Raw genomic sequence first — 19,573 nt, forward strand, 5'->3', positions numbered from 1 at the left:
GTTATACTGGTATGGGTTTATTGGGCAACCAGTTTCAACGTTCCAGTCACGTCATCTTCAGGCCTGTCGCGCATGAATGTCACAACGTACCACTCGTGCATGTGTTAGACAAGGCACCAATATCCGTATCTAGCTCCGCAGATTTCCGAACTTCATGAGCATGTGTGCTATTCACACGTGTGACAACAACTGGCAATTTTTTTAAAAACTGAGGTGCCTATCTTATTCCGTGGAGTGTTAGATTCGCCTAAATATATTACTGTGAACAAAAACCTTTTTATCGGCTGTTTCACGCGATTTCAAGAATTCATTCGTGATCGATTACGCTATCGGCGAAAAATCACTGGAAACAGTAACATACACAGTACGTAGTTGTGACCGTCCGGAGCAGACTAAAGTGGAATGACCACATGCAACAAACTGTAGGAAATGCAGACGCCGGATTGAGTTTCGATGGAAGTATCTTAACGAAATTAACTCATCCACGAAAGAAGTGGCTTCCAAAACATTTGTTCCATCGATTCTTGGATATTGCTCATCAGTCTGCGAGCCTTACCAAGTAAGACTAACCGAAGAGACAGAAAAGATCCAACGAAAAGAGGCCCCTATCGTGGTTTCGTAAGCGCGAGAGCGGCACGGAGATGCTCAACGAACTCCAGTGACATTCCCTACAAGAGAGGCACTGTGTATCGCGCAGAAGGTTACTGTTCAAATTGCGGGAGTGTTCGTTCGAAGAAGAGTTGGAAGAGTTGGACAACATACCACTTCCTCCCACATAAGTCTCACGAAACGACCACGACAAAAAGACCAGAGAAATTAAAGTTCAAATGTAGCTTTACCGATAATCACTCCTCCAAGGCACCAGTCGTGATTGGTTCAGACAAGCGCGAAGCGCGGCGGGGGAGGGGGACACCAGAGGTACTCCCCACCACACATCGAATATGGGTGGGATGTACATGTAGATTTCACACGGAAGAAAGATCTGATGTCCGGTCAATGACGAGGTCGCACAAAACTGAGCGCAAGCGACTCTTGTATACGAGGGTCGTCCACTAAGTAAGTTCCATTTCTACTTCTATGGGCAGCAGCGCTACGATCGCAGTTCCCAGCATGCGCGGCAGTTACCCTGACTCAAGAGAACATATGTACGCCATTTTCAGAGCGCTGCTGCCGACGTGTGGTTTGTAGTGCTTCTTTATAATGTCCACCGTAATTGAAAATTCCGCCGCGTGTGAAATCACATCTGTGATTCGTTTTCTAAATGCAAAGAAAGTTAAACCAAAGGAAATTAATCGGCAAATCTGCAAGGTTTACGGACAAAATGCTATGAATGATGAAAAATGAAATGATTGTATGGCATTCAATGGTTAGAAGATGGGTCATACTGTTCAATGAAGGACGCGATCAAGTGCACGATGAAGAACGAAGTGGACGCCCGTCTGTGGTTACTGATGAACTGGCTCACACAATTGAAGAGAAGATTAAGCACAACCGTAAGTTTACACTTAGTGCCCTTGCTATGGAATTTCCGCAAATCTCACGATCACTAATTCATAAAATTGTTACTGAAAAACTGAAATTTAGAAAACTTCGCTCACGTTGGGTATTTTCTTACTGAAAACACAAAAAACCACGGATGGGCAGTGCACTTCAGTTTTTTGACACGCTACAATGAAAAAGGCGATGGTTTTCTTTCTCGGATAGTCACGGGGGATGAAACTTGGGTATCGTACGACACCCCTGAAACAAAACCGGCAATCAATGGAATGGAGGCACACTTCATCCCAACGAAGGTGCCGGCCGGTGTGGCCGAGCGGTTTTAGGCGCTTCAGTCTGGAACCGCTACGGTCTCAGGTTCGAATACTGCCTCGGGCATTGATGTTTGTGATGTCCTTAGGTTAGTTAGGTTTAAGTAGTTCTAAGTTCTAGGTGACTGATGACCTCAGATGTTAAGTCCCATAGTGCTCAGAACCATTCCGTTCCAAACGAAGGTCAAGCCTAAGGAAATATTGACACGTCGAAAAGTTGTGTGCATCGTTTTTTGGGACAGAAAAGGCATTTTGCTGATTGATTTCTTACCACGAGGCCAAACAATCAATGCACATGGTTACTGCGAGACCATTAAGAAATTGTGCCGCGCAATGCAGAACAAGGGCCGAGGATTACTGTCAAAAGGTGTTGTTTTCCACGTTAATGCCCGACCTCACACGGCGAATGTGACCAAACAACTCTTACGGGGATTTCACTGGGACGCGTTTTATCATCCTCCGTATAGCCCGGACCTCGCTCCTAGCGACTTTCATCCCTTCTTACACCTAAAATCTGTCCTTGGTGGTCAACACTCCAACGATGATGACGAGATGAAACATCATGTTACCACATGGTTGAATACACAGACGGCAACCTTCTATGAAGACGGCATACAAAAACTTGTGCCACGCTAGGACAAGGCCTACAAAATTTGGGAAGCTATGTAGAAAAGTAGTTTAACAGATGAAGATTTTTGTACAATAAATATTTTTTCTGTATCTGCACACGTTTGTTTTATATAATCAAACGCAACTTACTTTGTGTACGTACCTCGTATAAGAAGGGTAAAGGAAAGGACCCGCAAAATTACAAACCAATATCCTTCACATGGGTTCGCTGCAGAACTCCTGAACATATTCTCAGCTCGAATATAATAAATTTCCTTGCGACGATAAAGCTTCTGTCGACAAATTAGCACAGTTTCAGAAAGCATCACTCATGCGAAACTCTGCTTGCCCTCCCCGCACATGATATCCTGCGAATCATGGATTAAGGACAACAGGCAGATTCCACATTCCTAGATTTCCGGAAAGCGTGTGCCACGGTGCACCACTGCAGAACTGCTAAAGAAGGTACAATCACAGCGGATAGGTTGCCAGATATGTGAGTGATTCGAAGACTTCTTGAGTAACAGAACCAAGTACGCTATCCTCATCAGAGACACTGGTATCGCCAGGGAAATACCATACGACCGCTGTCGTTTTCTATGCACATAAATTATCTGGCGGGCAGGAAGAACAGCAGTCTGGGGCTGTTTGCTGATGATGCTGTGGCGTACGGGAAGGTGTCATCGTTGACAGACTGCAGGAGAATACAGGATGACGTAGACATAATTTCTAGATGCTGTGACGAATGGCAGCTTGCTCCAAATGTAGAGAAATGTAAGTTAATGAAGATGAGTAGGAAAAACAATCGCTTAATGTTCGAATACATCATTAGTAGAGTGCTGCTTGACACAGTCACGTTGATTAAATATCTAGACTTAACATTGCAAAGCGGTATGAGACGGAACGAGCATGCAAGGTTTGTAGTAGGGAAGGCGAATTGCGGCTTTTAGGAAACTGGTTCATGTGTAAAGGAGACCGAATATTGAACACTAGTACGACCCTTTCTCGAGCACTGCTCGAGTGTTTGCTATCCGCACCAGTTCGGACTGAAAGAAGCCATCGAAGCAGTTCAGACGAGGGCTGCTGGATTTGTTACCAGCAGGTTCGAACAACACGGAAATATTACGGAGATTCTTTGGGAATAAATGAGACGTTCTTTTAGAGGAACTCTACTGCGAAAATTTAGAGAACCTGCATTTGAAGCTGACTGCAGAACGACTCCACTGCGGCCTTAGTACATTTCGCGTCAGAACCATGACGATAAGAAGAGAAATTAGGACTCGTACCGAGGCATACAGTCCTTTTGCCTCGTCGTGGTTGTGGGCAGAACAGGAAAGGAAATGATAGTAGTGGTACAGTGTAAACGCCGCCACGAAACGTACGGGTCTTGCCCGGTATATGCAGATGTAAATGCAGATTAGGGAATCATGTTTGTCCTTTCACTTCGAAAGAACCATCAACCCATTTGGCTTAACCGAAAAGAGAAACCACGGAAACCTAAATCGGAATGGCCGAACGCATAAATGTGAAGCAAGTGTCTAAATACTGTGGCACCTCGGTCGCTGCAACTATAAAAAATAACCAGTATACACTGACTGTGGTGTTCCTGTCACGTTACAGTGGATGCGTTGAACCGCCTCTCCTCAAGACACAGGTCTTGACTTCGTTTCCAAGCAGTCAGCGTGACGCATGTACATGACCCTATTTCACTATCGTTACTGGCTGTGATATTTGTGGTGGAAATATAAACAAGGGGTGCAATCAGTCTCGTAAAAACAACTGAGGATTCATAGTGGATCTGGGTTGGCATTGCCACCTGCTCACAAAGGCTGTTCAATGTAAACATTAGCTTAGAAAGAATGATTTGTGCTTAATGATCTATTGATGTCGAGGTCATCAGAGACGAAGCACAAGTGCTGAAAAATGTGCTCCTCTGCAACTGCCTCGCCAGCGCGGGTTCGATTTCTGCCCGGATCGGAGATTTTCTACGCTTGGGGACTGAGTGTTGACCTCACGTTTGTATCGTCGTAACTGACGTTCTACTACTGAGATGACTGTATGGGCACGTCCTGAAAGCCAATACATAAAAAAATGTTGAAACTGCTACGACGGGGACGGGAATCGGTTTTGTCCTTCTCAAAGGAACCATTCTGGTATTCTCAAGTGGTGTAGAGAAACCACGGAAAACGTGAATCCAGATTTCCAGCTGCGGATCAGAAGTCCACTCGCCTCAAACAAGAGCCCAGTGCTGTAATCCCTACGCCAGGTCCCTCGGCACCTGAGCACTAGAACTGCGTTCCTTACATGTCAGACCATCCAGGTGAATTGCGTGCCTGGGACAGCGGTACCTTTTGGAGCTGCGTGAGGACTAGCGAGCTCCGGACGCTTAGTTCATTATTCTTATGTATTCCTCCTTTGCAGAGCAGAATAATGCAGGCAGTGAGAGATGGTTCTTAGCATTCCATCACAGGTTTGAATACAAGAATAGCTTCGTCAGTCTCCCTCCGAGGAACAACGTTCAGTCGGACTATACGTTTCGCTCATATTGACAACATATTGAGTTTTTAAACTTTTCCTTCTGCAAAACACAATATGCTTCCTTTTTCTCCTTACCCAAACATGTCTCGACACCTAGTCGTCGCCGGCCGCGGTGGCCGTGCTGTTCTAGGCGCTGCAGTTCGGAACCGCGGGACTGCTACGGTCGCAGGTTCGAATCCTGCCTCGGGCATGGATGTGTGTGATGTCCTTAGGTTAGTTAGGTTTAAGTAGTTCTAAGTTCTAGGGGACTGATGACCTAAGATGTTAAGTCCCATAGTGCTCAGAGCCATTTGAACCTAGTCGTCATCTTCTGTGAACTTCCATTTATTTCCGTAAAAATATTATACCAAGTTCGCGGTTGTTTTTCCATTTTTAAGCCTAAAACAGCAACTCAGCAACACGTGCGTTTTATGTTTTGTTTTGACTGGTCAAATGGTTCAAATGGCTCTGAGCACTATGGGACTTAACTTCTAAGGTCATCAGTCCCCTACAACTTAGAACTACTTAAACCTAACTAACCTAAGGACATCACACACATCCATGCCCGAGGCAGGATTCGAATCTGCGACCGTAGCGGTCGCGCGGTTCCAGAGTGTAGCGCCTAGAACCGCTCGGCCACCTCGGCTGGCTTTTGACTGGTCATCAGTAAATACATTAATTTTGAAAGAGGATTAGTAGATGTCGGTTTTATGGTTGTCATCTGCAAAGTAGTCGGAAAAATGTGTTCAGATAATTATTAATTTTTTTAACCACTTTTTCGTATGCAGCTGTGCTATATGTTCTCACTTGGGTTTTCCGTCCTGTTGTGCATCATTTTTTGGTAAATCCATACACTTTTTTCACACCTTTTACACACCACCCCCAATTATTGTAACACGTTTTCATACACTGAAGAGCCAATGAAACTGGTACACCTCCCTAATATCGTATGGAGATCCACGAGCACGCAGAAGTGCCGCAACACGATATGGCATGGGCTCGACCTATGTCATTAGTACGCTGGAGGGAACAGACACCATGAATCCTTCAGATCTGTTTATAAATCCGTAAGAGTACGAGGGGTTGGAGATCTCTTCTGAGCAGCACGTTGCAAGGCATCCCAGATGTGCTCAATAATGTTCATGCCTGGGGAGTTTAGTGGTCAGCGGTAGCGTTTAAACTCAGAAGAGTGTTCCTGGAGCCACTCTATAGCAATTCTGGACGTGTGGGGTCTCGCATTGTTTTGCTGGAATTGCCCAAGTCGTCAGAATGCACAATGGTTATGAATGGAAGCAGGTGATCAGACGTGATACTTATGCACGTGTCACCTGTCAGGGTCATGTCTAGACGTATCAGGGGTCCCATATCACTCCGACTGCACACGCCCCCACCATTACAGAGTCTTCACCAGCTTGAACAGTCCCATGAATTCATACGGTTGTCTCCATACCCGTACACGTCCATCCGTTCGATACAATATGAAACCAGACTCATCCGACCAGGGAACATGATTTCAGTCATCAGCAGTCCAAAGTCGGTGTCGACGGGCCCAGGCGAGGCGTAAAGCTTCGGGTCGTGCAGTCGTCAAGGGTACACGGGTCTTCTGCTCCGAAAGCCCATACCGATGATTTGTTGAATGGTTCGCGCACCGACACTTGTTGATGTCCCAGCACTGAAATCTGCAGCAATTTGCGGAAGGGTTGCACTTGTGTCACCTTGAAGGATTCTCTTCAGTCGTCGTCGGTCCCTTTCTTGCAGGATCTTTCTTTGGCCGCAATGATGTCGGAGATCTGATGTTTTACCGGATTCCTGATGTTTACGGTGCAGCCGTGAAATGGCCGTAAGGGAAAATCCCCACTTCATCGCTACCTTCGAGATGTTGTGTTCCGTCGCTCGTGCGCCGACTATAACACCACGTTCAGATTCGCTAAAATCTTGAAAACCTGCCATTGAAGCAGCAGTAACCAATCTAACAACTGCGCCAGACTCTTGTCTTATATAGGCGTTGCCGTCTGCCGCTTCAGTTTATATCGAACGAGATTGGGAGTAAACGTATGTCGGCATGTTCAGTTGACAGGCGGCTACGTTATTTTCACCTCTCATTTGCTCCTAGTTTTGTTTTTGTTGTGTGTGGCGCTACTTTTGAAAATTTGATGCGAGTTTTTGCGGTGCGACTCATTGGGGAGAATTATTTCGCTGTTTCCGTAGCGTGCAAAAATGTAACGGGGCATGGAGAACGCTTCGCTGAACATTTTGAGGTAGAGAACCTGGGGGTCGGAGAAGCCAACATAAGAAGATAATGAAGTAAACTGGTCTGCCGCTTTGTCTAGTACTGTTTTCTAGCTTATTCACAACTAACATGCGTACAAGTTTACACGTACTATGTTGTTTATTTACATTTATATTCTTTATTTGCTGCAAGAGAATAAGGCGGACGAGCCTGATTACTAGGAAGTCACGACGCAAGTTTTGTTTACTTGAGGTTCATGCAAAGAACTCTGACTTGTTGGAGGAAGCAGCCCTGGCTGTTGGTGAGAAGCCGCGCCGAGTTGCCGCCTGGTTTGAGGCACCACGTCACGGCTTGCGCGGCCCCTCCCACCTGAAGTTTGAGTCCTCCCTCAGGCATGGGTGTATGTGTCGTTCTTAGCATAAGTTAGTTTACGTAGCGTGCAAGTCTAGGGACCGATGACCTCAGCAGTTTGGTCCCTTACAAAGTCACACACATTTGAACATTTGCTCGTGAGAAAATATGGATACAACATAACGGTGCACCGCCTCACTTCAGTGTGGATGTCCGCAACCATCTCAATGCTGTATTTCCTGGTCGCAGGATAGAAGCGGAGATCCTTCCGTGGCCTGCGAGGTCACCTGGCGTGAATCCCCTTTATTTTCTATGGGGATATCTAAAGTCACTTGTGTATGAGACCCCAGTGGATGCTGTGGTCTTCAGTCCTGAGACTGGTTTGATGAAGCTCTCCATGCTTTACAGTAAAGCTGCATGCCCTCGGGAAAAATTACGGTTGTAGTTTCATCTTGCTTTCAGCCGTTCCCAGTACCAGCACAACAAGGCTGTTTTGGTTAGTGTTACAAGGCCTGATCAGTCAATCATCCAGACTGTTGCCCCTGCAATTGCTGAAAAAGCCGGCCGGGGTGGCCGAGCGGTTCTAGGCGCTTAAGTCTGGAACCGCGCGACCGCTACGGTCGCAGGTTCGAGTCCTGCCTCGGGCATGGATGTGTGTGATGTCCTTAGGTTAGTTAGGTTTAAGTATTTCTAAGTTCTAGGGGACTGATGACCTCAGATGTTAAGTCCCTTGGTGTTCAGAGCCATTTGAGCTAATTACTGAAAAGGCTGCTGCCCCTCTTCAGGAACCACACGTTTGTCTGGCCTCTCAACAGATATCCCTCCGTTGGGGTTGCAACTACGGTACGGCTATCTGTATCGCTGAGGCATGCAAGCCTCCCCACCAACAGCAAGCAGCAAGGCCCATGGTTCACGGGGGTGGGGGGGTAGGGGGGGGGGAGATACGAAGGTGGAATTAGTTGCCAGAATTGTAGCTGTCGGTAATTTGATCAGAAACACACCAGGAATATTTGTCAGGGTGCGTCAGAATCTTTTTCGGCGATGTCATGCTTGCATTGAGGTTAATGGCCGTCATTTTGTAAGACAAAGTTCAAGTGGTACGTTCATTGTGTCAATGATGGTTCAAAATGGTTCAAATGGCTCTGAGCACTATGGGACTTAACATCTATGGTCATCAGTCCCCTAGAACTTAGAACTACTTGAACCTAACTAACATAAGGACATCACACAACACCCAGTCATCACGAGGCAGAGAAAATCCCTGACCCCGCCGGGAATCGAACCCGGGAACCCGGGCGTGGGAAGCGAGAACGCTACCGCACGACCACGAGCTGCGAACTGTCAATGATGGTATTTGCAGTTAACTGTAACTAATGTAAATAAAAAAGTACACAGTAATGTGATTTTATTCCTATTATTTACTTAAGCTGGCTTTCCGACCTCAGTTTCCCAACCTGGGATACATATATTCCCACAACAAAATCCGAGGATAAGCTGAGATGGACACGGAAAACGCGGGTTCCTGACCAAACACTGAAACTGGTCCAGAGGCCAGTAAGAAAATAAATTCATAAACATCTGAATTGGAAGCGAACAAATAAGTCGTCCACCGTACAGAGAAACTCGGAAGTAAATATGCTCGAGCCTTGGCAGAATAGCGTGCGTCCGCTTTCGGCGGTATGTGTGGTCGGCACGCACGCTCGCGTGACCAGAATATCGACCGCCTCGTCGTTTCTTCCCTATCGTCCAGTTCTTGTTACTCTTTTCAGGCAAAACCTTCAATCTTCGTTTTCAGCAATACAGTAATTACATCACGAATAACGCATTTTTCCCTCCTAGGAGGAAGACGTCAATTAGCGGGGTTGAAGCACTGTGTTCTCATTACCTGTTATTGGTGGTGTAACGACCCCGCAGTGCGAACAGGGGAGAGGAGTGTGGGGGGTTGTACTAAGAGGGTCTCATATTTTGGTGGGCCCCAAACTAACTTTAGTGATTTATTTAATAATTTATTCTTATATTCAATCTGGTCATGGAATCTCGCTAAGAACAAGCGAACAGAATTGTGCCAGAAAGCATTTCGTGACCATGCTGGTTTTTAACAAGAATGCTACATGTGGGGCCAGTACTGCACACAGCGCACAGATTCCACTAGTGCTATTTTTCTATACAAGCAGTGGCCGGTAGCCAGTTAGCGCTCTAGAATGCACTGCCTTCTTCATTGTTTAGTTCCTTCAATTGGTGTTGACAACAATACGCTCCCCTACTATAGTTAAGAGTCAGGACGACAGCGAGCGAGTTTAGGCTCGTTCAGCGCACCTACGTCACGCATTCTCCGACAGCCGATGAGCGTTCAGTAGTGTTCCTACTTCCTAAGGCTCTGCTGTAGGCGTCGTAGACAATGTGAACATTAAACCTGATGGTAGCGAGTTATTTAGTGGCTTTTTATTCCATTTGTTGCAAGTCCATCGCTGATGGTGGTGTTGGGCCGAAAATTCTACACAATAAAGCGAGACACGTAACTGCCCCATCAGTGGAACAAGCCCCTAGGACTCCGTCATAAGCCAAAAATGAGTTTAATATTCTGGTCCTGCGATGCAGGACTGATCAGATATTAAGCTGATAAGAACAGATACTACACTTTGATCTTAGCCAAAAGCACGTGTTTGTGCGTAGTGCAGTTATCGCTTGCAACTGGCAGCATGCGATTACCGTACGTGCCTCTCGACCCGCGCAAACCGCTATTTGGATTTTTAACAATCGCTTGCGTTTTTGTATGTCTATGGCGCACGCAGTGTTACGGCGCAAGTAAACTGCTAAAAGTGGCACGGCCATTACAATTGCGTAAAGGGTGGCTGTAATCAAACTTTCGCTACGTGAGAGAGACCCCACGGAAATCAAGTGATCATAGGACGTAGCCATACAGTGAAGAAATTTTTGGACGAGCTTTCTGCAGTCATAAAGTTGTGGATACACTACAGTCTTTTCAAGTCACAGTTTTCAGTGCTTCTATTCATATTTTAAATCAACAATATTAAACAAACGTTTTGCTGTCCTACAAAATGTTACCGATTTTTTTTTTTTTTTTACTGTACCCTGTTCATTTCTTAAGGCAGAAAATGAAGGTATTCGGAAAGGAGCAGAAAAGCCTGTTAGAAAGTACGAAACAGATTTTAACATAAATTTTTCGCATGAACTTATTAGCCCAAAAACACGTACGTCGAAAGAATTTGAAAAGAAAGGAAACATGCCAATTAAAGATCTTGCATTTTTTGTTTGTTGAAAATAAAGTTCTTGCAAGTAGTCTCCCTGATGTAGGCATAGCTGTTCAGTTGTGCGCTATACCAGTTACTCCTGCTACAACAGAAAGATCATTTTATAAATCGAAACTAATCAAAACTTTTATTAGAAACGCAATGTCTGTGTGCAGATTCTAATTTCACTTGGATAACGTCGAAAAGTTCTTGGGTGCTACGCGTAGGAGAACTAGAAAAATGTGCGTGTTTTAACGTTTAGTCTCACTTCACAAATTTGAAGGCGTTGTTAGTTCCAAGAGGACTAAATCAATATATGAGTTGCTTTCACTTGTAAGCTGATTTATAGTGTGTAAATGTCCAATGTTTTCATATTTGTTCCTTGAGATTTATTAGAAAGCAGTACTCCCCAAAATCTATTTGCAAGGAAGTTTCCTCGCTACCTGTTACCCTACCACACGGGTATCCACGATATTTAGAAGGACCCACAGAACTGAAAAGGTTGTGCTTGGAGTGTGATGAAACTGCCATAGCGTAAAGCCCTAGCTAACATAAGCTCGTAAATAGATACAAAAATAGCTTTTCGCACCCAGATAGAAAGTGTGAAACTAGTATTTCCTGGCGTGTACAATGTTCAAAGAACTCATGGGAAAGCAGTCAGGTAACACGTTTGACAACTGCGATATTTTGAACGTTGAACACCCCGTCATTTTCGAGGCACAAATGCAACGAGGGAGTTCTGTGGCAGGTGGCATGCACTCTCAGCTACTGAGACAGCGTTATTAACGAAGCAGACGAGATTAAATTAGCTGGTGACCTTATAAGTAGAGATTGATGGTTTTGCTTAAATTCCGCTTGGAATCCTGCCCTCTCTCTAGTCAGACAACAGAGAGGTAGAGAGAAGCTACTGGTTGGTAATTAATGTTCACTATCGATAACTTTAGACGTTGCTCACCACTGGTTGCTTGGCGGCGGTAGTTGTTTCGATGTGTGTGTATGTGTTTTCTGTATATGCTGTATTACAATTCTAGGTCGGCGTAGACCCACCTAACGTGAGTTTGAACTTCCCTCCAAGCGCCCATCCGTTTCATTCTTGCCTTGAAAATGACAGTGTTCACTTGTCGAAATATTCAAATAGTCCTAGCTCCACTTCCGTATGTTGTTTAAAGTGGTCTCAATAAAGATTGTATTTCTTTCACCAAATGTATACCTTTTTAATTCACCAAATGTGTACCTTTTAGTGCATGCTCGGAGGGGGGGGGGGGAGGATGTTACAAAATTGGCTAAGGGGACTCGTCAGATGTCAGATCAGTGTACCAAATGTGGACCTGAGCTTGTGAGGTGTGCTCCATAGTGGTTCGTTACAGCCTCATGTAGCTAAGGTGGCTACAGTCGCTTCAGAGCAGAATGCTACTACCTACGGACGACGCGGTCAACTTTTGTCAAACACACGCATTAGAGACTTCAGTTTATCAGCTCACTAAAAGTCGGTTAGAAAATCCACAAGTGGTATCTTCCACTTTGCTCCACATCATTAGGAACCTATTACCTACATGCTGCTATCTAAATGGCTAAAACATTTACGGATGCTATTCACATATAATCACAGCCCATTAAAAGCTTATCTAGAATTTTGTTATTCCCAGGTAGAAATCTAATGGACACGCTTAAGGTGTTCATCAATAGCAAAAATACATTTACTGGACGACGACTAAGCCACACGAGTGCAAAAGAAATAGTGGGCTGATGCTGTTTTATTCGATCGTAATAGTAGAGGTCAAGTGTCAACTGAAGACAAGCGGTACACCAGTTGCCTACAAAAGGAAGATCGGTGTTTGATGTCTCACAATCTCTGATTAGGAATGGATCGAGAAGAAGGAATATGTCAAAGGAGGCGTCCCTGGATTTGCCTTAGGAGATTTAAGGAAATCACAGAGAACTGTTTTCTGTAAAGAATGAAGCCTTTGAAAGACGTTCACGAACAATGGATATTGCGCTGTTTGTCGCACCTGTGGTTCAGGGGTAACGTCTATCCTTAGCAATCAAAACGCACTCGTCCCGGGCTCGAACCCCGCCACCACTTAAATTTTGAATAAAAAATCATCAGTAGTGGTGACTGAAGACTTCCGGCCTAAGAAGTCACCCTTCATTCAGCCAACGGCCTTGTAGAAGAGGGCGAAACAGCGGAGAGAGGTTCAGGACTCTCTCATTAAACACACATAATGTATATCCACAGGACATGTGGCCTGTAATTGAAGAGTGTTATCATGATCTCTTCTCTGGCAAGATTCCCTACTAGTACCACATTCGGATCTCCTTGAGGGGATTGCCAGGGGATACGTGATCGTGAGAAAAAGATTGAATAACCAACGAAAGGATAACGCTCTGCTGGTCGGGTCGTGGAATGTCAGAAACGTTGAACGTGATATGCACAGTAGAAACTCTGGAAAGGGAAATGCTAAGGCTCTATCTAGATACAGAGGTGGGGGGGATGGGGGTCAGTGTAGTGAAATGGAAAGAAGACAAGGATTTCTGGTCAGAAGAGTACAGGGTAATATCAACAGCGGCAGAAAATGGTATAATAGGAGTCGGATTCGTTATGAATAGGAAGGTAGGACAGAGAGAGAGAGTTACTAAACAGTGCAGTGACAGATTGGTTTTCATCACGATCAGCAGCAAACGAACACCGACAACGATAGTTCAGGTATAAATGCAGCGTCGCAAGCTGAAGATAAAGAGACAGAGAAAGTATATGAGGATACTGAACGGGTAATTCAGTACGTTAAGGGAGATGAAACTATAATATTCATGGGGGACTGGAATGCGTTTGTAGGGAAAGAAGTAGAAGAAAGGGTTACGGGAGAATATGAGTTTGGTATTAGGAATGAGAGTTGAGTTCTGCAGTAAATTTCAGCTAGCAGTAGCGATTACTCTGTTCAAGAATCACAAGAGGGGGAGGTATTCTTGGAAAAGGCCGGTGAAGATAAAGGGAGATTTCAGTTAGATTACATTATTGTCAAGCAGAGATTCCGAAATAATATATTGGATTGTATGGCGTACCCAGTAGCAGATATAGACTCAGATCACAATTTAGTAATGATGAAGAGTAGCCTGAAGTTTAAGAGATTAGTCAGGAGTCAGGAGGAATCAGTCGGCTGTCCGCCCCCGGTAGCTGAGTGGTCAGCGTGACAGTCATTCCTACGATTCCCGGCTGGGTCGGAGATTTTCTCCGCTCAGGGACTGGGTGTTGTGTTGTCCTAATCATCATCATTTCCTCCCCATCGACGCGCAGGTCGCCGAAGTGGCGTCACCTCGAAAGACCTGCACCAGGCGAACGGTCTACCCGATGGGAGGCCCTAGCCACGCAGTCGGTTAAGAAGTGGGATGCGGAAGTACTAAGAAATGAAGAGCCACGCTATAAGTTCTCTGTGGCTTTAGACACTGCAATGAGGAATAGCTCAGTAGGCAGTTCAGTTGAAGAGGAATGGGCGTGCCGGAAAAGGGCAATCACAGAAGATGGAAGGAAAGCAGTCAGTGCAAAGAAGGTAACTGCGAAGAAAACGTGGGTAACAGAAGAAATACCTCAGTTGATGCATGAACGAAAGAAGTACAAAAATATTCAAGGAAATTCAGGAACATAGAAGTAAAAGAAATGAAATACAGTAAAGAGTAAATGCAGGGAATATAAGGCGATATGCTTGCATGAAAAATGTGAAGAAATGGAAAATGAAATGATTGTCAGAAGGACTGACTCAGCACATAGGAAAGACAAAACAACCTTTGGTGAAGTTGAAAGAAAGTGTGGCAAAAATAAGAGTACAATGAAGAATACAACTGTTAAATGCAGAGGAGAGAGCAGACAAGTGGAAAGAATACACTGAAGGTATCTATGAGGAGAAGGACTTGTCTGATGACGTGATAGAAGAAGAAAGACGAGTTGATACAGAAGAGATAGGGATCCAGTTTTAGAATCAGAATTTAAAAGAGCTCTGGAAGACTTAAAATCAAATAAGGCAGAAGGGATAGAGACCATTCCATCACAATTTCTAAAATCATCGGGGAAAGTGGCAACAAAACGACTATTCACGTTGGTGTGTAGAATATATGAGTCTGGGGACCAGACATACCATCTGACTTTCGAAAAGCATCATCCACACAATTCCGAAGACGACAATAGCTGACAAGTGCGAGAATTACCGCACAATCATCTTAACAGCTCATGCGTCCATGTTGCTTACAAGAATAATATACAGAAGAATGGAAAAGAAAATTGAGGATGCGCTAGATGACGATCAGTTTGGCTTTAGAAAAGTAAAGGCACCAGAGAGGCAGTTCTGATGTTACGGTTGATAATGGAAACGAGACTAAAGAAAAATCACGAACCGTTCATAGGATTTGAAAAAGCGTTCGACAATGTAAAATGGTGCAAGATGTTCGAAATCCTGAGAAAAATACGGGTAAACTATAGGAAAAAACGGGTAATATACAATATGTACAAGAATGAGGAGGGAATAAAAAGAGTGGAAGGCCAAGAACGAAGTGCTTGGATTAAAAAGTGTGTAATACAGGGATGTAGTCTTTCGCCCTACTGTTCAATCTACACATCGAAGAAGCAAGGACGGAAATAAAAGAAAGGCCAAGAGTGGAATTAAAATTCAAGGTGAGAGCATATCAGCTATGTTCGCTGATGACATTGCTATCCTCAGTGCAAGTGAAGAAGAATTGCTGAATGGTATGACAGTATATCGAAGAAGGGCGAAAGTACTTAGAAGCAGCAGAAATGATAACAGTGAGAAACTTAACATCAGGATTGGTGTTCACGAAGTAGATGAAGTTAAGGAATTCTGCTACCTAGGCAGCCAAATAACTCTTGACGCACGGAGCAAACAGGACATCAAAAGCAGATTAGCACTGGCAAAAAGGACAACCCTGGCTAAGAGAAGTCTTCTAATAACAAACATTCAAACATAGGTCTTAATTTCAGGAAGAAATTCCAGAGACTGTACGTTTGGAGCACAGCACTGTATGGTAGTGCGACATGGACTGCGGTAAAACTGGAAAAGAAGAGACTCAAAGCATTTGAGACGTGGCTACAGATAAATGTTGAAAATTAGGTGAACTGATACGGTAAGAAATGTGGAGATTCTCCGAGGAATCGGTGACGAAAGGAATATATGGAAAGCACTGAAAAGAAGGGACGAAATGATGGGACATCTGTTAAGACATCAGGGAATAACTTCCGTGGCAATATAGGGAGCTGAAGAGAGCAAAAATTGTAGAGGAAGACAGAGATTGGAATACATCCAGCGAATAATTGAGGACGTAGTTTGCATGTGCTCCTCAGATATGAAGACGTTGGCACAGGAGAGGACTTGGTGGCGAGCCGAAGAAAAAAGAAGAATAACAACAACAACTCTTGAGGCAAAGGGCAGCATGATGTGTACCATAACATCGACGAACGCCGCAGTTGTACGATGCATCAATTCTCCAGACGCTATACTACATACCGCCTCTGTTTGTGGCGAGCAGCAATACCTGTTTTTATAGACATACGGAATTCCTAAAAATGTTCTTAATCGTGAATGAAATTTTCACTCTGTAGCGAAATGTGTGCTTCAAAGTGAAAATTTAATTCTAGAAACATCCCCCAGGCTGTTGGTAAGCCATGTCTCTGAAATATCCATTCTGCAAGGAGTGTATGTTCACAGGATAGCTTCTGTGAAGTTTGGAAGGTAGGAGATGGGGTACTGGTGGAATTACAGCACTGAGGATGAGCCTCGGCGGTGCTTGGGTAGCTCAGTCTGTAGAGCACTTGCTCGCAAAATTGTTTTAATCTGCCAGAAAGATCTTAACCGAGCTACGTGTTCGTTTAGAAGTAGGAATCTGTGCTAATGACGGTCATTGTTAGAACCGTCTACCAAGTATACTCGTGGCGGCATGATCTTCACAAGACACCACAAGCAAGTATCCGTGGTAAAACGAGGTCAGGATGTTGCCCACCGCCAACGACAACATCGCTACAGAAGGAGCACAAGCTGGAACTAGGGAAGGGTGGGAAAGCAAAATTGTCCATGTCCTTTCCAAAGGTATCCTTCCAGCATTTGATTTAAGCGAGCAAGGGAAATCACGGAAAAACTAAACCTAGACGGCCGGGCGGATATTTGAACAGCTGTTCTCCAAATTGTGGCTGTCTTATCACTGCATCACGTCGCTCAATAAGTACAATTATCATGATAAAAAGAACTGTACACAGGACAAGCCAAATTGCAATCATTGTTAGAAGGCCGGTAGATAGTATCACATATATTAGGTTGACATAAAGTCCATAGCGTTTTTCGTAACCATACAAATAACAGAGACTTCAGTCATCAATAATATATTCTCTTTCACTATTTACAACAGTCTGCCAACACTGGGATATGTTTAGAATGCTTTTTCATCCGAAAACAAAGTTCCTTGAACGTTGTTCGACAGAGAACGGAAACGCGAAAATCTAAAGGCGAATCAGCTGAATAAGTTGGGTCCAGTTTAACTTCTCAGCCCAACTCCTGTATGGTTTTTTTTTTTCTGCCAGTCTAACAGAATGCGGGCGGGCGTTATCATGGAGTAGCATCACTTCGCACATTCTTCCTGGTCGTCGCTTTTGGACTGCGTCTGCAAGACATCTCAGTGGTTGACAGTAAATGTCAACAGTGGTTGTTACAACTCGGAGAAACAGTTCGTAACACACCACACCGTCGTCCTTGCACTAGATGCATAACTTTAGCATAACATTATCGTCTGGATGCGCACAGGTCTTTGTACCGGAAGCTGGTCTTTTTTCTTGGCTCAACCATTCCTTTCTTTTTCTTATGTTAGCGAAGAGACTCGATTTCTCAACGCAAGTGACGATACAGGACACGAATGGTCAATATTGTTCACGAGCCAATTGATGACGAGCAAGCACAGATGCACATATGGCCATGTGTTGATTTTTGTGGTTTTGGTTTAAGGCATGAGGTAACCAACCACTCGACTTTTCGAAGGTTCCCCATTGCATACAAATGCCTCAGTATCGTAGAATGGCCACAGTTCATCACATTTGCCAGTTCTAGAGCACAATGATGCGGATCATTGCGGATTAATGCGTTCAGCCCCAAAGGTCCTCCTGAACGTCGAGAGTCACTAATGGCAAAAAGATCCTCCTTAAAAGGAGAAAACCATTTTCTTGTCGTGCTCTGTCGAATGGCATTGTCCCCATACACGGTGCAAATGTTTTTGGCACCCTCCGCTGCTGTCACCCCTGTATCGAAGTAAAACAGAGGAATATGTCTTAAAAATTACGACTTCTCCACTTGGCACTCCATTTTCTGCGTCCACAGCTCCACTCGCTATCTCAATATGACAATATGTAAACTCAGATAGCGACAATGAACTACAAACAAAAAATGACAGTAGGCAAATCCATAGCAACCGGAATACCAACACGCAAAGCAAAAACGTTACACACTTATGCAGCATCCTAATACAAAACGATTACATTTTCAATTATTAAGGAGCGACAGTTATTGCGCTACATGGCCACAAATCTTAGTATGGCTTCAGAAGCCCACGGCTACGAGTACAAGAGTCCAGACGTCACTGCATGGAGCTGTACAGGTCATGAATGTAGTGCTGTGGTATTCCGTTTCATGCCGCTTTCACCTGAGCTCGTATTTCCCGTGGATTGTCGGATGATGTGTAACCTGATGACACGCTCCATAACACCCCGCACGTTCTCGAACAGGGAGAGATCGGGTAAAACGGCTGGCCATGGCGCAGTATCCACAGCTGCAAGACACGGTCGGGAGCTGGCACTGGTATGAGGGCGAACGTTGTCCTGTTGAAACAGTGCACGGGCGCGGGCATTGATGAATGGCACAGACACCGGTTGCAGGCCCCCCGCGTCCCTTGCGGCTGTCTCGGAGACCGTTACGAAAACTAACGGCGGAAGGACACTCTATATATTGCTCATACATCATCACACCAGGTTGGTGGGACGTATGATGGGAGACCACAAGCCGCTCTTCGTGGCGTTCTCCACTACGCCTCCAGACACGGACCTGGTGGTCGTCGCTACTGGGGCAGAAGCGGGACTCGTCACTGAAGATGACCCGCTGCCAGTCTACAGAGCCCCATGTCCGCCGTAGCCGATAACAGGAGAGTTGGGCGCGATGCCTCGGGCATGAATGTGAGTGATGTCCTTAGGTTAGTTAGGTTAAAGTAGTTCTAAGTTCTAGGGGACTGATGACCTCAGATGTTACGTCCCATAGTGCTCAGAGCCATTTGAACCATATGAACTCCCAACGTCCAAGACGAGGTCCACCTTTGCAATCACGACACCATGCAGCGCGGTACAGATGGGCCCAACAAAATGCCGAATGGACCGCTCAGGATTGGCATCACGTTCTCTTCACCAGACAATCGTCGGAGACGTGTTAGGGGCAACGTGTTTGGAGGCAACACGGTCAGGTTGAACGCCTTAGACACACTGTCGAGCGAGTGCAGGAAGGTGGCATTCCACTTCCTTCAGGATAACGGCATCGCTCGACTAGAGTGGTCAGCATGTTCTCCAGACATGAGCCCTATCGAACATGCCTGGGATAGATTGAAAAGGGCTGTTCATCGACGACGTGACCTACTAACCACTATGAGGGATCTACGTCGAATCGTCGTTGAGGAGTGGGACAATCTGGACCAAAAGTGCCTTGTTGAACTTGTGGATAGGTATGTCACGACGGATACAGGCATTCATCAATACAAAAGGACGTGCTACCGGGTATTAGACG

At 45.0% G+C, this 19,573-nt stretch overlaps 1 protein-coding gene and 1 pseudogene across 1 annotated transcript in view; both read right to left on the reverse strand.

Moving 5' to 3' along the window:
- The window catches only part of LOC126416577 (long-chain fatty acid transport protein 1-like), a 322,517-nt gene that overhangs the window by 199,767 nt on the left and 103,177 nt on the right, over nucleotides 1-19,573 (reverse strand). The window lies entirely within an intron of this gene.
- On the reverse strand, nucleotides 10,003-10,179 carry LOC126417534 (U2 spliceosomal RNA; annotated as a pseudogene).

This window comes from Schistocerca serialis, chromosome 8 (genome assembly GCF_023864345.2).
Source record: "Schistocerca serialis cubense isolate TAMUIC-IGC-003099 chromosome 8, iqSchSeri2.2, whole genome shotgun sequence".
In the NCBI taxonomy this organism is placed as follows: Eukaryota; Metazoa; Arthropoda; class Insecta; order Orthoptera; family Acrididae; genus Schistocerca; species Schistocerca serialis.